Raw genomic sequence first — 21645 nt, forward strand, 5'->3', positions numbered from 1 at the left:
GACCTCTAGAGGCTTGCTCTACCACATTTTTTTAAGAAGACAATTAGCCTTGACTGTGTATTTGCAGCCTATCGTAAGAGGAAGCTACGTCAGCAAGGTGAGGTGGTACATTTCCTGTAATCTCAGCATTTGGGAGGCTATGTGAGAGAATCAAAATTTCAAGGCCTGTCTGGGCTACATAGATCTCTGTCAAAAAACAAAAATAGAACACACAATCAAAACAGATATGTTGAGAGTGTCTAAAAGTAATAAATAAGAATAATTTTCACCAGGTATGAGGGACACACCTGTAATTCCAATCCTTGGGAGGCTGAAGCAGGAAAAGCTCTATGAGCTTGAGGCCAGCCTGACTACACAGTGAGATACACTTTAAAAAAAATCAAATATAGTCATAGAAACATCCAAATATGGTATATATGGTATTTCAGGGTCCCCAAAATCACCCTTAGGTTTCACAATTTGCAAGGACAGCTCACAGGACCTACTATAAAATTGTACTCACAGCTGTGATTTATTACAGTGGGAGACTATAAAGCTAAATCAGCAAGGGAAAAAGACATTATGTTATGAAGTCTAGGAGTCACACAGGCCACACTTAATTTCCCCAGCAATGAATTCTGACAAAACATGTTATCGAGGACAGCAGCAAAGACCCCCATCTCCTGTTTAGTGCTACAACACAAGGCTGCAAACCAAAACCAAAACCAAAACAACACCTCAAAAACAAGGTAAAAGTGAAACAGGGAACTGGGGTGGTCAGTGCTCAGTGCTGAGCAAAGACCCTGAACCAGTCAGATCCATGGTATTTATTGGTTGTATAATCTACAGAACAGGGTGAGGAGGCTATTGGGCATAAGATACTGATGCAGGAAAAAGGCTTGTAAAGGAGGGAACAAAATATTCTTGCATCAAGGACTGAAGAGACCAGAATACATCATGGTTAATGAGTAACTCATTTTTCAAGCAAAATAAACTACAGTTCTGGAAAAGGAATTTGGAAAGAGTCACTTGTCTTCCGCTGCTGTGTTATCTCATATCAGAGCCCCACAGCATTAGGACCATATCTCTGGTCTCCCTGTGGCTGTTGGTGGGGAGATAATGCTAATCTGTGCACCATCTGCAGTGCTCTTATGAGTCACGTGGGCTTCAGCCTGACTCACTCCTAACAAGCTAATTGTGGGATTAACTCTTTAAACCTACACTGCATACAGCCTGCTCTGGGTATAATCAATAGGGTGTTTTCCCAAAGCTCTTAAAATTTAGTACCCAGGGGTTTTCCGAGGGACTAGTCTGGCACATACAGTCTCCTCCAGACTACCAGGAGAGTAAATGCTCAGCATAAACTACACAGTTTGCACAGACAGTTTAGGCTCACTCAGTAAGCCACTTCTGCCAGTTCTAGACTCTGGTCTCAGAGCATAGCTTAGTGATAGAGCACATGGATGGCATGTAGAGGCCTCACATTTGAGCCCCAGAACCAAAGAAAAAGAGAAAACAAAAATAGAAGTTGGACGTGGTGGGGCACACCTCTAATAACAGCAAGAAGTGAAGCAAGAGGATCACAAGTTCAAGTCCAGCTTGGAAAGACTTGTCTCAAACTGAGAATTAAAAATGGCTGAGTATGTAACTCAGTGTAAGCCCCAGCCAGGTATGCTGGCACACACCTGTACTCCCAGCACTTGGAAGGCTGAGGCAGGAGGATCGCTGCGAGGTGGAGGCCAACCCGGGCTACATAGTGAGTTCAAGACCAGCCTCAACTATATAGTGAGACCCTGTCTCCAAAAACCAAAGTAAATAAACAAATAATTAAAACTACAAAATAAAAAAGGACTGGGGATGTACCCCAATGGTGAGGCCCTGGGTTCAGTCTTCAGTACTGGGTAGGGAGTCTATAACAAAGGTCTACTAGTAGAATGAAGCAACATGTATTTGGGCTTAAACTGTGTGCACATTTAAAAGTCATCATGGCAGAAACACTGTGAGTTTTAAATATCCGTCTGAAATCTTTCCTTTATGGTTAATACATTTTGAGGCCCTTACCGCATGAATAATTCTAAGACCATGCCACGGCCTGCTGCTGAAGCTCTATTTTAAAAGAATTGCACTGCCATTAAAATTTGCTTTGGCAGAATTTAGCTCAGTGGCTCAAGCACTTGCCTAGTAAGCATGAAATCATACACTCCATCCCTAGAACCAAAAACAAAAAAAAGAATTTGGCTACTCTTTAAGATCAGTTTTATATGCAGGTACTCAATTTAAGAACAAAAACCAAAAACTCGCTGGGCATGGTGACTCACTCACTCCTGTAATCCCAGCACTCCGGAGACTGAGGCAGGAGGATCTTGGCAAGTTCAAGATCACCCTAGGCTACAAAGTGAGCTCAAGGCCAGCCTGAACTGCATAGAGAGATCCTGTCTCAAAAAGACCAAAAAAAAAAAAAAAAAAACCCACCTCTGAGCAGCATTTTCTCTGTACTTTAGTGCTGTTCTGGTTTTGTTAAAGTCCACACCTATGTGTGTTGTGTGGGATAGCAACTTCATTTTAAGTACCAAGTTTGCTTATGGTCTAGCTTTCGTCTTTCTTTGTATGCTGCATGCTTGATGTGTCAGTAACACACCTCTATAAAACAAAGCCAGAGCTTCAAAGGCAGGGAAATAGTTACAATCAATGTTAATCACATGTTCCAAAATTAAGATTGCCTGAGGATTCCGTCAGGTGGTGCCCAAATCTTACAGCTCAATTGCCTTCAACCGGTTTTGTTTGTTTCTTTGTTTTGAGAGAGTTTCACTATGTAGCTCAGGCTGGCCTTGAACTCACTACATAGTCCAAACTGGCCTCGAACTCACAGCGATCCTCCTGCCTCTGCCTCCCATGTGCTGGTATTATAGGAGTATGCCATCATGCCCAGCCTAATTGCCTTCAATTTTGGTCGTATAATATTACTTTGAATATTGACCCACCTGTGTATTCTCTTCTTCAAACCCTAATTCCCCCAAATTTATTTTAATTAATTATGTTTTTATTTTTTGCAGACAAAACAATTTTGTATTTAAAGTCTATAATATACTTTCTAGGTATTAGGTATTCAATTAATAAAAACAATGTCATCATTTTCAAAGAATCACAAGTCTAACAGGGGGCTGGGGATTTAGCTCAGTGGCGTTAAGTGCCTGCCTGGCAAGCATGAGGTCATGAGTTCAATCCCTGGTACAAAAAAAAGTCTAACAGGAAAATCAAATTAATTTTTAAAAAATACAAATATGAACCAAACACCAGGCATACAAGGTATGGAATAAGTAGAGTTTAGCAGACCAGAAAAAGATAAACTGAAATTCATCAGAGAAACCCAGATGTTCTACATACACAATGATCCAAAGATTGAATTGCCAGTAGCTTAGCAGATCAAACAGGGAGGGAGGTAAGTGACAGGTGATTAAACTGAAAAGAGTGTCAGTGGCCAGATCATGAGGAACTTGGACATTTTGATATTGTCCAACAATATTAAAAAAGATGTTGGCTATACCAGGGTGCATGCCTGTGTGATCAACACTTTGAGAGGCTGAAGCTGGAGGATCCCAAGTATGAGCCCAGCCTGGGCAACTTAGCAAGATCCTGTCTCTAAATAATAATAATAATAATAATAATAATAATAATAATAATAGGCCTGGGGAAGTAGCGCTCCATGCAGGGTTTGGATCTAATCCCTAGTATCACCAAGAAAAATGAAAAAAAAAAAGATACTGGCTAATCCCAATGAGAAACATATAAAGCTATACCTACGGATTCCTAATTGAAGCTGAATTTTAAGCAGCAACCATGACTGGCTTGAGAAACTTTGGTAAAATACTTTCTCTCAGGGTTATCCTGAAGATGCCATGGACACTCATGCACATTGTCTGGCAGGGTGCTGGTGCACGCCTGTAATCTCAGCACTCATGAGGCTGAGGCAGGAGGATCACTGAAGTTCGAGGGCAGCCTGGCTACACAGTTAAATTGAAGGCCAGGCTGAGCTACCTAAAGAGACCATGTCTCAAAAAAATTAAAAATTATTCTAAAAAACCCACCAGAGGCTAAGCTCAATGATGCAAATCTGTAATCCCAGTACTCAGGAAGCTTGCTTTGAGTTTAAGGCCAGCCTGGGCTACACAGGTAGCTCAAACCTGGCCTGAATTACATGGTGAGACAGTCTCAAAAATAACCCCTCAAACCACTGGAGCCCTAGCTCCTAGGCCAAACCAACAGGGTCACTCTCGTCACATGCAGGATAGGTGTGGGGGAGGGGAAGTGATACTGCATTCCTGTCTCTGGGGGACCATTGCCTTGACCCTCTGCTCTCTGAGCTAACTCACTTCTCACAGGAGTGACGTTGGCCACAATCCCTGAGAGAAAGTATGTCTTTCGTATTTACAGGCTACAGAAGTAATGCTCTTTCCCTCAGGGTCAACTTTGTTTTCTGGCTACCTCCAAATCATCTAGCACCAAGCTGAGGTGTGGCTCCTGAGTACAGGTCTAGCATTAGCATGTGACAGGTTCTGGGCTCCCTGCCCAGCAGTACAGTGAGAGAGATGGCGTATAGTGATATAGGTGAAACAAACTCCCAACCTACTAGATGTCCTGTATGAGTTCGTGTTCTCTAACACTGAAGAATTTTAGGAACAATGGAAGTTAACAGCAGAATATATTTATTGAAAGAAAGGAAACTTCTAAGAGAGACAGAAGGCATCCCAAGTGAGATGCCAAAGACTTGGTCTCTTCTAGGGACTTTTATAGAGCAAAACCACAACATGGGAACTCACAAGATGAGCATGAGGTGGGACAGAACTGTGGCCAACCAATAAGATGAATTGCTCAGGTAATGTTGATTAAATCGGGGACAAATAGGGAAGCGAGTCATAGCAAGGGGCATGGGCATGCTAAGAACAATGATTTCCTATGGTGTGGGTTGGGATGATGGTGACTCCTGGCTTCCACAGGGTGACAGAGACTTACTTAGAGTATCAATCCCTGATGTTTATCTTTAGGAAATATGTGTGCAAGGTATCTGGGCTTCTGCACTGGCTCCTTTGAGGGCCTCACTCCGACTGCCTGTAATACTTCTATCTAACTCAGCTGCCTGTAACAATAGCATTGACTTTAGGTCTGTCCTCAGAGCAGGAAGGAGCTCAAGGGTCTTTATTTCTGGGCCTCCACCCACTGACCATATTTAAACCATCCTAGCAGGGTCAGAACAGGGCCTCCTGCCTCCCCCTCACCCTAGCCTCATATTCCAAACAAGGTTTTTGAAAAGTCGAGAATAAAAACATAGGGCTCAGCCACATAAACTCCTGCCTGGCAAGCACAAGGTTGTGAGTTCAGTCTCCAGTACCACACACACACACACACACACACACACACACATAAAAATGTAAAGAATAAAAAGATGTGAGCTGAGAGTGGGGGTCCACTCCTGCAATCACCCACACTCATGAGGCTAAGGCAGAAAGATCATAAAGTTTGAGGCATGCCTGGGCTGCATAACAAAGTCAAAGCAAGCCTAGACTACATACGGAGGCTCTGTCAAGAAATAAAACACAAGAATTCATTGTGTGCGAAGATATAGACAACTATATTTTGGTAGCCACTGTAGATCTCCTGTTGTCTTGTTTTGAAATGTGTCACATTGTTTTCTTCTGATCTGCTTTGTTCTGTTTTGTTTTACCCTTTTTTAAAAAAATAAATTTTTAAAAGAAACAAAATACAAGATGGGTGTGGTGGCACACTCCTGTAATCCCAGCACTCAGGAGGCAGAGACAGGAGGATTGCCTTGGTTACAGGCAGCTGACTTAGAAATATTATAGGCAGTCAGACAGGGCTGAGCCCTCAAAGTTCAGATACCTTGCAGCCTCGAAAGAGACAATCACCTCCTGCTGTGGGCCAGCTCTCAAGACAAAAGGCAAATCAAATACAACCACTTCCTAAGGATCCACAGTCCAAATAGTTCTCTATCACCCTGAGGAAGTCAGGAGTCAGCAACCCACCCCACTACAGATAGTCACTGCTGTTAAGCATGCCCACTTATTGTGTGACTTGCTCCCCAATTTGCCCTTAATTTAATCAATTTTACCTGAGCAATTCATCTTATTGGTTGGCCCCAGTTCTGTCCCACCTCATACCCACCTTGCAACCCATCTCACCTCATGACTCTCTCTGTACAAGTCCCTAAAGAAGACAGAGTCTTTGGCAACCCACTTGGGACCCCTTCTGTCTCTCTCAGACAGAAGCTTTCTTTCTCTCAACACATATATTACACTCTTAACCTCTGTAGTTCCTAAAATTCATTCTTCCATTTTAGAGGACATGAACTCATAGCCAACATCTAGTAGATCGGGAGTTTCATTCCCCTTATCATCAGAGTAAGTTCAAGTCAGCCCAGACCACTTAGCTACTTAAGAGAAGGAGGGAAGGAGAAGAAAAAAGAATGAAAAGGTGTTATGTACCTGTACCAACTCCCCGCAGTGAATGTAATCATTATGTACTGCAAACACGTACTAATAAAAAATAACATGAGTAATACATTTCAAAAACCTTAAAATGTGCAAAACTGGCAATGCAGAAATTCAAGTGGCATAACCCCCCAAAACATAGTGAAGTTTATTGAGTAATTTCTCAACGTATAAAAAAATAATACAGAGGCTGGGATGCAACTCAGCGCCGAGGCTCAGGACTTAATCGGTACCAAAGCAACAAAATCAGTATGGTTCTCTGCAAGACAAGAAGCTGGATCTGACCATAAAAGGCAAGGCTGCTGATCCCCTTAACTCACTGCAAACAATGTCATTGTCCTGTAATTTCCCTGGACAAGTCAAATCTCAGAGGGAGAACCTTACCACAATTCAAAGGCCCAAGGCGTAAAAAAAAAAACTAAATTTGAGAACTGAGATTCATTATCTAAGAGGAGAAAACCAGAAGATGCAAAAACAGCTTCAGAGCCCAGAAAACACAAGACTGAGGACGGGCAAGTGGCAGCCACCGTTTTTGCCGCGACTGAAGTCCCTGCCACATTCAAATCGAGCTGCACAGGGCAGGCAGCACATTCCCACATTTCTCCAAGCTTGACCTCATTACAGTTAAAGCATTTCTCAACTCAATTTAAGAGAGATGTCATTGATTCTCCCTTCCTTTTAGAGTAAGAATCTGTATTAAAAGTATACAATAGTAAGTTGTATAAGTTTCCCTTACTTCTCAGGGCCATTGTCACCTGGTGGATGTTAGGAAGGGGATGGTTTCAGCAAGGGCCCTTCCTCCGGGAGGATCCACTTGAAAACAACTCCAAGTCCCACACCAGCACTGCCCAAGGTCGGCTTATTGCCTTGATCATTTACGAGCTGGTGAATTGGTATTTTCCCCCTCCACACTATTACTTTTAAGATGCAGCAGTTATTTTTCAAGCAGTTATTTTCTTCCTTATTTCTTAATTGCCCTGATTTGCAAGCCTTTCTCCCACAATAGAATTGATGCTTTCCATGAGTATGAAAAATAGTAATACTCCCACTCAGTAACCTTCCTTAGACCTCAACTTCCGCCTCCATTAACTTGTTGCCCCAGAAACAAGGAGTAGCAAAGAAAAAGGTGCCTTCCTCCCTCTCCAGTCACTTGAGCACTTAATGCCTGTTCTTTGTTCTCAGATCCCACCTGGGCATGGAGAAAGCTTTGATAAAAATGGTTTTTAGCCTTTGACTCCCACTGCAATGTAGTGGGGAAAACGTGATTTTATTTTTATTTTTCTGACTTTTATTGTAACTGTGGATCACGTACATCTTTTCCTACACATTATAGATTCATTCAACAAAAAACACTGACTTACAAGCACAAATCAGGCACTTATCTATGTGCTGAGGATACCACAGTGAGCAAGAGAATCCTTACCTTGCCAAAGCCTACATTCGTGCGGGAGAAGGGAGCCAGGGGATTAGGCCATTATCTAGGTGTTTACAATTTTTAACTGCAGGGCCAGGGATTTAGCTCAGTGGTGTAAGAACCTGCCTGGAAAGCGCAAGGTCGTGAGTTCGATCCCTGATACCAAAAAACAAAACCAAAAACTTTTAACTGCAATTTAAAATAGAATGGTTGTGTCTTTAGGGTGCAGGTAGGTGATAGAAATCCCACCAGTTAATTAATAACATACCATTTAGTATAGGTGTACGTGCACACCTGGGGTAGCTACTGAAAGGGCCCTACCCTAGTACAAATTACTGTACAAATCTGGCAGTGGTCTAACATGGCAGAAAGCCAAAGTGGGAACACTTACCACTTCCTGCTTCTTTTTCGGCCCTAATTGTCACTCCCCTTCCTGTTTGCAGGCACAGAGTTCCAATCAGTTCCTCACACGTCATCAGTGCCCGCCCCATGCACCACTTCCGGCCAGAGGTCATCGGACCCTCTGCCTCTCGGTATCTGATCAAAGGAGACAACCCAGCCGCCGCGTTGGGTTGTGTGCTCCTTTCCACAACCTCTGCTCAACAAACCTATTCGTTTTGTACTTTTGTATCTCTGTTGCACCAGAATGCTCTCACAGCTACATTATAAATAAGCTTGTTATGTAATTTTTTGAAACCTGTTTTCCATTCCCACCAATGCATGATTTCTTTCTCCACATACCCTCACCAATACCAGTTCTGCACACCCCACCGGAGAACTGAAGGCCTCTAGTAACTCTGTTTTGACACATTCAAAGTAAATTAGAAACCGAGGATGTAGTTTGATTCCTGGTACCAAAAAGACAAAAAACAAAAACAAAACCGCCAAAGTAAATTAAGAGCTAGGCGTGGTGGCTCATACCTGTAATCCCAGCTTTTGGGAGGCTGAGGCAGGAGGATCTTGCAAGTTTGAGACCGGCCTGGCTACAAAGTGAGCTTAAAGCCAGCCTGAACTACAAAGCAAGACCGTGTCTCAAAAAGACCAAAAAAAAAGGAAATTACAGAGTTCCCTCACCCCAAGTACTTCCGCGCATTCATTGGAGTTTAATATTTAGTTCCAGTTTTTTATTTTTATATAAAAATTATACACAGTGAAATGCTCCAAACAATCGTCACTGGGCGTGGTGGTGCACGCCTGTAATCCCAAGAGCTTTGCCAGGGTGAGGGAGGATTTCAAGTTTGACCCCAGTTTGGGCAATATAATGATTTCACAAAACTCTAAATAAAAAGTAAAAAGGGGGGCTGGGGATTTAGCTCAGCAGCATAAGCACCGGCCTTACAAGCAGGCGGTCCTGAGTTTGATCCCCGGTACCGATTTAAAAAAAAAAAAAGTAAAAATAAAACAGCCGGGGATGTACTTCAGTGCCGAGGCCCTGGGTTCAACTCCCCAGTATCACAAGGAAGGGAGGAGTCAACAACAATACTAAAGAATCTGCCCCCCAAGACTTTGGCATAGCAAATGCCGCTGCTGTGTAACCTCAGTGCGTGAGGAGCAGTTTTTGTTTCTGCTGCGCTAAGGATAGAACCCAGGGCCTGGCACATTCTAGACAAATGCTCTGCCCCTGAGCGCATCCTCAGCCCCAGAAAGTTTCCTTCCACCCTCTCCAGTTAGTCTCCACCTTAGTCAGCCCCTTTTTCTTTCCAGGAAAAAGAAACCTCTCTTTTTTTGGGGGGAGGAGGGGACCGGAAATCAAACTCAGGACCTGGTGAACTCAGGACCTGGCACTTACCAGGCAGGCGTTGTGCTGCTGAGGTATATTCCTGGTCCACTTCTGATTTTCTTACACGATATTTTCACTTTTGTCAGTTCCAGAATTTCATATAAATGTAATCAAGCCGGGCATCACCACGCCTGCAGTCCCAACACTCGGAAGACTGAGGCAGGAGAATCACAGTGAGTTCAAGGCCAGCCTGAACTGCATAGTGAGACCGTATCTCAAAAAGCCAAAAATAATTTTTTTAAAAAAGAGAAAATTGTAGTCAAGTTGTACTTTAAACAAAGAGCTTCTCAAAGGACCAACTGCAGCTAGCAAAAGCAGCCCAGCAGTCAGCTACTGAGTTACAGCCCTGCTCTGAGCACAGGTCAGAGTGAAGTGCAGCAGAGGAAGGAGTTGTCCTCAGGAATGACTCCCCTGACCACGCCCACAAAAGTCTGCGGTGGTCTGCAATTTGCTCAATCTACCACCCTCATGCTAATTGTTGCTCACCTTCTGGAAGATCACCCTGGTGGCAAGCCTTTGGGCTCCCTACCCTTTTCCAGCTCCCTCCCTGTTTCTCTCTTGGTCCTTGGGGGAGAGGGGTGTAGTGGGGGATTGGTACCCATTTAATGTTACCTTGGTATCTTGCTGAGACAAAATACCTGATGCCTAAAATTAGGTAAGGAAAGGTTTATTTAGTTTACAGTTTTTGGAGGTTTCAGTACATACTCAGCTGCCTCCCTGACTGCACTGAGGCCTTGAGGGGACATTTAAACAAACTGCAATATTTGTTGTCTACTTCTTAGAAGAATTGGGTTTGAAGAGTGGTTTTGGGATTTCTGTAAATTTGTTTTTCTTTGGGCGTTTTTGTTTTGGGTTTTTTTTTTTTTTTTTTTTTTTTTTTTTGGTAAAGTTTTACTCAGCACTTTTCCTCTGTGTGGTCAGATCAAAATACCACACCTCCACAGACATATGGAAATCTTGTAAAGATACCTTAGTTCTAGTCAACATTTTCAGTATTGTAGGTAACCCAAAGAATGTCCTTTGTGCTGAATTACTTTGATCATTCTTATAGGTGCTGCTGAGTCTTTCCTTTCCTCCTTCCGGTGCACTGTTGGTGGGTTGAGTTAGGTAGGTTTTGGCTTGTTGGTTTTGCTATGGTAGGAACTTGATGGAGACAAAGGATATTGACCTTGCTAAGGAAGTGCTCTACACCGGAGCTGGTCTCCAGTCCTTTGTACTGCTAGGTTTTGGAAACAAGAAGGGTACGACAGATAAGCAAGTTTTATTCTTTAATAAAGCAGCAAAAGAAGTGCTATGTGTATGCAAAGATGTTCTGGGCTGCAAGTTACAGAAAAGCAGAGCAGCAGTGGCTTAAATAAGAATTTACTTAGCTGGGTGTGGTGGCACATGCCTATGATCCCAGCACTTGGGAGGCTGAGGCAGGAGGATCACAGTGAATTCAAGATCAATCTGGGCTACATAGTGAGTTCAAGGCCAAACTAAACTACATGGCAGACCCTATCTCAAAAACAAACAAAAAAAGAATCTACCAGGCACAGCAATATCTATCTGTAATCCCAGCTAATCAAGGGGCTAAAGCAAGAGGATCACAGGTTCAAGGTCAGCCCAGGAAACTTAAGACACTATCTCAAAACAAAAGATAAAAAGGCCTGAAGATGCAGTTCAGTGATAGGGTGCCCCAGGGTTTGATTCATAGTACTCCCCCCAAAAATAAGAAAAATACTTTTTCTAACATTTTATGAAATCTAAAAACAAGCAACTCGTGCATTGGTTTTCAAACTTAGCGGCATCTCTGCAATTCCCTTGGCCTTTCCCTTATACTTGCAAGATGATGAGATGGCTGTGTCACCTTAAATCACCTAGTCTGTATTTAAGACTATACAAAACACAAAAGTATTTGCTAGACGCTCCCAGCAGACTTCTGTACCTATCTTGTTGGCTTCTTCTAGCTCCTAAGAGAAAGCTGGGAAATGTAGAATTGGATTTTTTAGTTAAAAGGTGGAAGTAAACAAGGAGAAAAGGGTTGGGAATAGATGTTGAGTTTGATTTGTTTTTATTTGGTTTTGTTTGAGACAAAGAGTCTTGCTATGTAGCCTAAGATAGTCTCAAACTCATGATCTTCCTGCCTCAGCCTCCTGAGTTTGGGGATTACAGGTGTACACCACCACACACAGGTAGGGCACTACTTTTTATAATAATAGAGATGCTGAAACAACTTACTACCTGGACAACCCTGGAGAAATTATTTATCTCATTCTTTCTATCAGTAATGGAATAATTATATCATTCATATGTCTTGCTATGAGGGTTAAATCAGTTATAACATACATAGTACTTAGAACAGTGCTTGGCACATAGTAAATCCTCAGTTATGATAGACATTATTTACCATGGGAAAAAACAAAACATAACCTCTGTGTCTATCAAAAAGAGAGAGTATATGAATCTGTTCAATGGGAATACTATATAGCCATTAAGATGCCAATTGATCATCATTAACACACTGAAAGATCTACCATGCCTTGTTCAGTAAATATAACTAGTTGTAACATGAAGTATGTACAAGGTGAACATCATATAAAACCAAATGTAATTTTTTTCTTTTTGTTACCAGGGATCAAACTCACAACTGTATGCTTACAAGATAGGTGCTTATGCTGCTAAGCTAAATCCCCAGCCCCCAAATGTAATTTTTGCTAGACATGGTGGCACACTTTGATAATATCAGCACTCAAACATTTGAAGCAGGAGGATCATAAGTTCAAGGCTCCTTGGGCAACTTAGTGAAACCTTGTCTCTTTTTTTTTTTTTTTTTCAGTACCAGGAATCAAACTCATGACCTTGCACTTGCCAGGCAGGCGCTTATGCTGCTGAGCTAAATTCCTGGTGCTGTGAGACCTTGTCTCAAAAGAAAGAAATATCTATTTTCATGGATCAGAGATCTTATAGGGCCTCAATAACTTCCTGCTTATGTGAACTTTGTATAGTTTTCAAACCAAAAGTTGACTTCGTTCTGAGGACACAACTTGCTGCGTAATTTTATTCAGTGTCCCAGAAGAATTGAAAGAAATCATCAAGATGTACTTTGAAATTGATTTTTGTCAGAGCTGGGGATTTAGCTCAGTGGCATAAGCGCCTGCCTTGCAAGCAGGCAGTCCTGAGTTTGATCCCTGGTACCGATAAAAACGAAAAAGACAAAAAAAAATGATTTTTGTCTCAGAGATGGATTGACTCAATGAGTATCCTTATTTTTGTTTTTTGAGATGGGGTCTCACTATGCAGTTCAGGTTTGTCTTGAGTTTACTACATATCTGAAGCTGGCCTTGAACTCAGAGTAATCCTCCTGCCTCAGCCTCCTGAGTCCTGGAATTAAAGGCATGCACAACCATTCCCCACTGTAGGAAGAGTTTCTTGTCTCAAAGTGTCTTCATGTCTGTGTCTCAAAGGTAGCTCAGACAGACCCTCTCATCTGTTACTAAAATAGAAGTGTTGATTAAACTAACAGTAACGGCTCATCAGCTTGCGCATATAAGCCTCGGTATTTATTTTATTTTATCTTATCTTATTTTTTTGTGCTGAGAATCAAACTCATGACCTTGCATTTGCCAAGCAGGCACTTAAACTGCTGAGCTAAACCCCCGGCCTCAGGATTTATTTTAAAGTTTTAGACTTCAGTGTAATTTGGGATTGCAAATGTTCAATGTCGTTTGGGATAGCAAATCTCCTATAGGGTTTTGTCTATTTTACAGGTCTCTGAATTACTGATGTGCTCAGGGATGGAAAGACCAGGCAAAACATGAAACCAGGATTTAGACTGAAGAGTGTAATTGTAGCTAAGATTTTTTTTTTTAATTGGTACCGGGGGTCGAACTGACAACCGCCTGCTCGCAAGGCAGGTGCTTATGCCGCTGAGCTAAATCCCCAGCCCTTGTAATTAAGATTTTAATGACACATGCTAATAGCTAAGAACATGGAGAGAGCCTTTGAAGAGAGTTACACAACATCTGGAGTGAATGGCTGGAACTTAGTGTCCAGAAGAATCATGTCCCCTCTGTCATAGCCCTGTCCCTGGAAGTGACTTTCAGATATTTTGATTTCATATCTCCTGTGTTAATCAGCATTTTGCACTGTAACAAATGCCTGAAGTAATCAGTTTAGAAGGAGGAAAGTTTATTTCGGCTCACAGTTTTTACAGATTTCAATCCATGCATGATCAGTTGACTCGACTGCTTTTGGGCGATAGTAAAGAACCTGATTATGGTGGAAGTGTGTAATGGAGCAAAGTTACTCTCTTCATGGCCAGGAAGTGACAGGGACACAGGTCCCACTTCCCTTCAAAGGCAGTCCTCAACAACACAAAAACCTCCCACTAGGCAAGTGCTCTCTCCCTCTCTATCTATCTATCTATCTATCTATCTATCTATCTATCTATCATCTGTATCTCCCAGGCTGGTCTCACACCCTTGATCCTTCTGTCTCAGTGCCCCCAGAATGCTGGGATCACTGGCATGCATCACCAAGTCCAGTTTAGGCCCCACCTCTTAAGGTTTCTACCACTTTCCCATAGTACCTGATCTGGGGGCCAAACTACCAACACATGATCATTTAAGATCCAAATTCCCCATAGATAAAAGTAAAAACACAGTAATAGCACCACTGTTCTCCTGCATAACACAGCAGTGGTCTGACCCCTGGCAAGACAGTGCCTGAATTCCCTGCCGCTGTCACCTGGGGGTGGGAGTGCACAGAGCCAAGGATCAGTACCAGTTCAGTCTCAGTGCTCAGCACCAGCTTAGCCTGCACCATGGAAACAGAAGGCCACTGGTCCTCATGCATTGGTGCCTCTCTTGCCTCACCCTTGCTGAGTCAGTGTATGCCAGCAGGACCTCAATGTCCAACATCTTCATTTCTTAATCTAAAGGTGGTCTCTGGTCACCAGAGTCAGCTGTCACACCAAGGAACCATCCCAACCTCCCAACCCAGCAGCCTTCAGCCAATGAGGGACAGGACCAGGGGATATGTAAATGCACCAGCTTCCTTGTCCCTCAAGGAGGATAAATCATTTTCCAAAGTTTCCCTGCAGAACTGATTCCCAGTTACCCATAGCAAGCAGTTTGTTTGTTTGTTTGTTTTTTATCTTTTCAAGACAAGGTCTCACTGTGTAGTTCAAGGTGACGCTGAACTCACTATATAGCCCAGGCTGGCTTTGAACTTGTGGTGATCCTCCTGCTTCAGCCTCCTAAGTGCTGGCATTGCAGGCATGTGCAACCATGCCCAGCAATAGTATTTGTTCAGTAATGCTCTTTCCCTTTCATCCTGTCATCTATCCTTCCATGCATCCTTCCTTCCTTCCTTTCTTTCACAGTCTCCCACAATTGCAAGGGCTGACTTGAAATTCTCAGTTCTCCTGCCTCAGTCTCCCAAGGAGCTAGGATTACAGGGATTCACCATCATGCCTGGCAATGTAGCATTTCTTGAGTGCCTTCCTTTCCTTCCTTCACTTCCCCACTTCCCTACCAGATTTCCCTGGGATCACTTCCCAAATAAACTATGTCCAGGCAGGGAGGCATGCAGAGCACAGAGAGAGAAGAGCCATCAATATCCTGCCTCTTGCTTCCAGTGAGGAGACATGAATACTAACCGTGTGGGGTGAGGAGGCTGTGGTGGAATCTCTAAGCCTACATCCTGATTCTGTGACCCCAGCATGTTTTGTACTATCTCCGGGTCTCAGGTTATTTTTGGGGGGGTGGGGTGGGAGAGACGTGGTCTCATTATGTAGTTTAGGCTGACTTTGTACTCACTATATAGCCTAGTGTAGGACCTTGAAGTCACTATGATCCTCCTGCCTTAGCCTCCCTAGTGCTCAGATTACAGGGGTGCACCACCATACCTGGCTGAATTTAGCCATTTGTAAAACTTTACCTTACAGGGTTGTTGTGTTTTTAATATGAAGGTATGAAAGGCCTGACACCCAGGTTGAACTAAAAAAAGATAAGGTTATTTCTGCAAGGCCCTCAACCCTCAGCCTTAGGCTATGTGGTGAAAGAATGGTATTTTCTGTACAAAAATGGCTTCCCCAACAAAACTCTCTTTAACCCTCATATAAACAGTTCCCACTCCCCACATCTACAGTGGAACTGTCTGTCCCTCACTCCAGCCTGCCTCCTGCAAGGTGTTACTCCAACATTCATAGATGAAAATCTACCACCTTCATGTGTGTCCTAATTTATCACCTAAAAACCGAGCAGATGTTTTACAGCTCTCCACGCCACTGGAGACTTTTTAATGGAAGCGAAGCAGCCATTTACATTGGAGCAGCAAAGCCCACTGAATCTGTGAGGTGATCTACTGGGAATTTGAGGCAGCAGCCAGAACATGTCATGTCCCCAAGAGACCCCAGCCTGCAGCATAATCTCATCTGGTCTCAGGGGAAGTGGGACCTGTATTTTGAAATCCACAGGCACTGAGGAACCACATATCTTTATTACCACTCCAGTGGCTGTAAAGGTGCAGTCACATCTTCCCCTTTAAGGGTTGCATAATAACGATGCTTTGAATTTGCATAGCACTTTTATCCTTCCAACTGTGTCATATTATTATTATTATTATTATTATTGTGTTCCAGTATTTGTCACATCAAGAACTTGTTCCTCTTTTCTATCAGAAATCTTTGTAAACTGCATTGTCTTTCTTGTTCCCTGGGATTGTAGAGTTTTTTGTTTTTCAGTTCTGCAAATTGAACCCAGAGCCTCCTACATGCTAAACAGGTACTCTTTATCACTCAGCTACATCTTGAAATCATCGCTGGCTGAGCTCCAATTTGCAACCCTCTTGACTCAGTCTTGAGATTAGGAATATGTATCACCATGCTTGGTTCCATTCTCTTCTTTCCTTCACAATTTCAACCATCAAATTCATTGCAAAACCCTAGGTAAGCAGTTTAGAATGCCATTAAAGGCCCCTAAAACTCCTCTGGGGATACCTTCCCATATAACCTTCAGGTTGCCTCACCTTCCTTTGTCTGGTTTTTTTTTTTTTTCTTTTTTCTTCTCTTCTCTTCTCTTCTCTTCTCTTCTCTTCTCTTCTCTTCTCTTCTCTTCTCATCTCTTCCCCTCCCCTCCCCTCCCTTCTCCTGCCCTCCCCTCCCCTCCTCTCCTCTCCTCTTCTCTCTCTCTCTCTCTCTTTCTTTTTTGTTTTTTGAGACAGGGTCTAGCTATTCAGTTCAATCTGGCTTTTAACTTACTATGTAGCCCAGGCTGGCCTCAAACTCTTGTTGATTCTCACACCTCTGCCTCCCAAGTACTAGGATTATAGGTGTGAGCCACCACACCCAGTTTCTGATAATTATTTTTGTTTTCTCTCTGGCTTCAAGTGAAAATAAAGCTGGGCATGGTGGCACACAGCTGTAACACCAGTATTTGGAAGGCTGAAGCAGGAGGATTACCCTGAGTTTGAGGCCAGCCTGAGCTACATTGTGAGCTCAAGGCCAGTCTGAACTACATAGTGAGACCCTGTCTCAAAAAAAAGAAAAAGAAAAAAAAAAGAAAAGAAAGAAAGAAAAAAAATGAATATTCTGTGTTAAAATGATACCAGCATTAGGGCTGTGGACATAGCTCAGAGGTAGAGCATGACTTGCCTCTATGTGTTCATATGTATATGTGTGCGTGCATGCGTGTATGTGTTTGAGGCTCTAGGTTCCATCCCCTGCATGGAAAACCAAGCAAAATAACTTTAGCCTAGTGTATGGCACACACCTGTAACCCCAGCTACTCAGAGGCTGAATCAGGAAGCTCTTGAGTTCAAGGTCAGCCTGGGACCTTGTTTGACATAGGAAGAACATGTTTCAAACAAATCAACCTCAAAATAATTTGTAACGTCAGGCCTGTGAAGTCTCTTTGAGACAAAAACAACCAGGCTTTACTTATATAGCTCAGTGGTAGAGCACATGCTTAGCAAAACACACACACCCCAAAGCATAGTCACCCTACACATAGTAGCCTTTCTTTCTTAGCATCCTTTCATCTCTGGTTGATGGCATAAAAATTCTTATGAAAATTTCTTTTGTTGTTGTTGTTTTTTTGAGACAGGGTCTTGCTATGCAGTCCAGGCTGGCCTTGAGCTCACTTTGTAGCCCAGGCTGGTCTCGAACTCGCAAGGATCCTCCTGCCTCAGTCTCCCAAGTGCTGGGATTACAGACGTGAGCTATCATGCACCACTCTCTTACGAAAATTTCTACAAAAATGCCAAGTGTGGTGACACACACCTGTAACCCCAGCACTGAGGGGCCAGCATGAACGACACAGCAAGACCCTGTCTGAAAACAAACACACAAAATTCTACAAAATCTAAGCCAGGCATGCTGATGCATGCCTGTGATTCCAGCACTGAAGGAGGCTAAAGCAAGATTATTTGAAATCTGAGTCCTGCTTGGGCAATTTAGTGAGACCCTGTCTCAAAATTGTAAAAATCGCTGAGTGTGGTGGCGCACATCTGTAGTCCCAGTACTTGGAAGATTCAGGCATGGGGATCATTGCAGGTTTGAGACCAGCCTGAGCTACACAGTGAGCTTAAGGCCAGCCTGAACTGCACTGCAAGATCGTGCCTCAAAAAGGCAAAGAAAAATTGTAAAAATTGGCCAAGGCAGGAGGATTGCTGTGAGTTCAAGGCCAGCCTAGACTACACAATTTCAAGGCCAGTCTGAGCTACACAGGAAGCTTTGCCTCAAACAAACAAAGAAAGAAACAAAAAACCAAAAAAATATATATAAATTATATACATATATAAATAAAAAAGGGGCTGGGAATGTAGGTTAGTGTTAGAGCACTGCTGGGTTTGATCCTTAGCAATCAAGCAATACAATACAATACAATTAATGTAGATTTTGTTATTTCTCTCCCTTATAGTTCTGCAGAAATTTTGACAGTCTTGGTGTTTGAGAAGACTTTGCTGTAATTGTCCACATACACATACATGTGCGCGTGCACACACACACACACACACACACACACACACACACACACGGCGCTGCTGCCTTTCCAATGCACACCACCCCTTCTCACTGAGAAGCCAGGCTCCATGTGACCATGTAACAGGCAATGTCCCACCAAGCTGTCCTAGATGCAGGTTCTACTTCAACTAAGGAAACCAGGAGACAAAGGAGCATTTATCTTTCAGTTAAAAACCATCCTGGCTTCCCTTCTAGATTGCCTTGAGTATGCTGCACCCTTGATCAAAGTGGCTTGAACAACTGCTCTACCCTGGCAGGGCTGGAGCAATTGTGGCCCATGGAACTATTAAGGGGAAATGTTAGTGCATTCAGTGATTTTCAAGGGACCGAAGTTGCCGTGGAAGAAACTTCAAAGTTTGTTTGTCTGCTGTGCATGGTGGCACAAGCCTGTAATCCCAGTACTCTGGGAGGCTAAGGCAGGAGGTTCACCAGGGTCCTAGGCCAGCCTGCACTACCTGGCAAGACTATCTGAAAAACAAAAGAGAGGTGTGGTTTGCAGTGGGGGTGGGAGCTGGAGAGGTAGTTCATTGGCACAGTACCTGCCTGGCAAGCTCAAGGTTCTTAGTTCAATCCCCAGTCCTGGCCCCCCCCACAAAAAAAACCCAGTTTGTTAATTTTCCTTCTAAGAACCCTGAAGAACATAATTAAAAATGAAGATTACATGGTTTTAAATCTTTTTGCTCAGTCTAATTTTTATAGACTTTTTCTTTCTTGTTTCCCTACTTGTTTGCTTGTTTACTGCTAGTTCTTATCCTTAGGCAATTTAAATAATTCTCTTTTTGAATTAATTTTCCCCTCAGGTTATCTTTGAAGGAATCGGGCCAGTCCAGCCATCCTTGTCAGAGACCCCTCTAAAGCGCCCCCTCCAGCACAGCAGCGTCTGGGGACTCGGAACACTCAGTCTGCTAATGACAGTAGCCTCTGCTCCCCGAGCTTCCCCAAGCCTCGTCCCTGGGCAACCTTGCCCTGCTGGCTCATGCTCTCTCCAGCCTTGACCTTGGCAGGGAGCCACAACCCCTTCTGACTGAACTCCTCCTCCCCGGGACCCTACAGAAGACCCCATGACCGGGACCAGAGCAGCTGGCCTGGTGTCTATGGCCAGAGCGGTCCCTCTCAGGCTTGTTCTGCAAAGAACCTGTCCTGTTGAACTCCACCTCTGCTGCTTCTTCTCCTTTTTCCTAACAATCTCTCTAAAGCCTTTGGTCTCATTTGTCATCCCTCAACTGCATGACCTGCTCCTCTCTATCTTGTCTCTCTTGGAGGGTGAGGGGTAGTGCAAGGCAAGGAACCCAGGGCCTTGGCACTGTGCTGGGCGCTCTACCACCAAGCTACACCCTTAGCCACTGTTATCTTCCTCTTCAAAAAGAAAACAGAACAGGGAGTACGGTTTTGTGCAGAGGACTTACCTTGCATGCAGGAGGCCGTAGGTTTCCCTAGCACTGAGGAAGAAGAAAAAAAAAGAAGAGGCAGATAGGAAAAAAAGGGGAAGCATGGCGGGGGGAGGGGAGGGAATGGAAGGGGGAGAGGAGGAGGGAGGAAGAAGAAAGGAATCGCCAACTCATCTATCATTTTTACCATTTCTCACTCAGTCTACAACTGATTTGAAGAAAAAAATGTTTCTAGTAGTATTACTCATAATGGACCCAAGCTGGAAACAACTCAGATGTCTACCAACTGGTGAACACACACACTGCACCATGTCCATACAATGAACTATCACCAGTGATGAAAACACATGAAGTTCTGACAGACACAACATCATCAGTGAATGTCAAATCAATTGTTGAGCAAAAAAGAAGCCAGACATAAAAGGGTGTGTACCCTGCGTAACTACTCCTATGTGAAGTTCCAGAACAGACCAAGCAAATGTATGGTCATAGAAATCTGAACCTTGCTGTGTGGGGTAAGAGTATTAAATGCAAGGAGGCATGACTGCACTTTGGAGGTTGATAGAAACAGTCTTTATCTTGACTATAGCGTTTGCGTTTTTCAGAATTCTGAGGACTACGTGCTTTATTTAGATTTGTGCATTTTACAGTCTATAAATCATATTTCTCTTTTTACTATTGTTTTTGAAACAGGTTCTTGCTATGTAGCCCAGGCTGGCTTTGAACTCATGGTGATCCTCCTGCCTCAGCCTCCCAAGTGTTGGATTACAGGTATGTGCCCTCATGCCTGGCCCATATCTCCATTTTGAAAGGAATCTTTTAAAGACTGAAAAAAGGAGAAAATTCAATTAATTGTAGTACTTACAAAGCATGGCTATGGCATGACTATCTAAAATCATTTTTCTGTAGAATAATGATTACTAGATTAGGCTGGGTGTGGGGTGAGAGTGGAAAACAGGGATTGGAATTATCAGTACATGCTGTGTTCATCATGGAAATATCACACGGAACCTGGTTAATGTGTACAATTAGTATGTGCTGCTAAAAATCATTTTTTTCTTTTTTTGAGACAAGGTTTCACTATGCAGTTTAGGCTGGTCTTGTACTTTGTAGCCCAGGTGGGCCTCAAACTCGTGGGGATCCTCCTGTCTCACCCTCCCGAGTGCTGTGGTTACAGGCATGGACCACCATACCCAGCCTTAAAAATCATTTTTTTTTAAGTATTAGAAAATTTAAATGAACCAAAAAAGTAAAAAAAGCTGAGATTGGGCTGGGGATTTAGCTCAGCAGCATTCACGCCTGCCTGGCAAGCACAAGATCATGAGTTCAATGCCTTGTACTAAAAAAAAAAAAAAAAAAAAAAAAGCTGACATTGTTTTCCAGAAGACTAAGTACCTTGGAGAAATGCTTAAATGTGAAAAAAGCAATACACAAAATTTTGCATAAGAATGGTCCCATTTTTCATAGGAAACTTTTACAAAATAAAAATAATAAAATTTCAAATTATGGCCTAAACAACAACAAAAACGGAATGGTCCTATTTTTCATAGGAAAAAAATTCTATACAGCATATA

This window comes from Cavia porcellus, unplaced genomic scaffold (genome assembly GCF_034190915.1).
Source record: "Cavia porcellus strain 051 isolate PalLab524CR breed Dunkin Hartley unplaced genomic scaffold, mCavPor4.1 scaffold_3, whole genome shotgun sequence".
Classification (NCBI taxonomy): domain Eukaryota; kingdom Metazoa; phylum Chordata; class Mammalia; order Rodentia; family Caviidae; genus Cavia; species Cavia porcellus.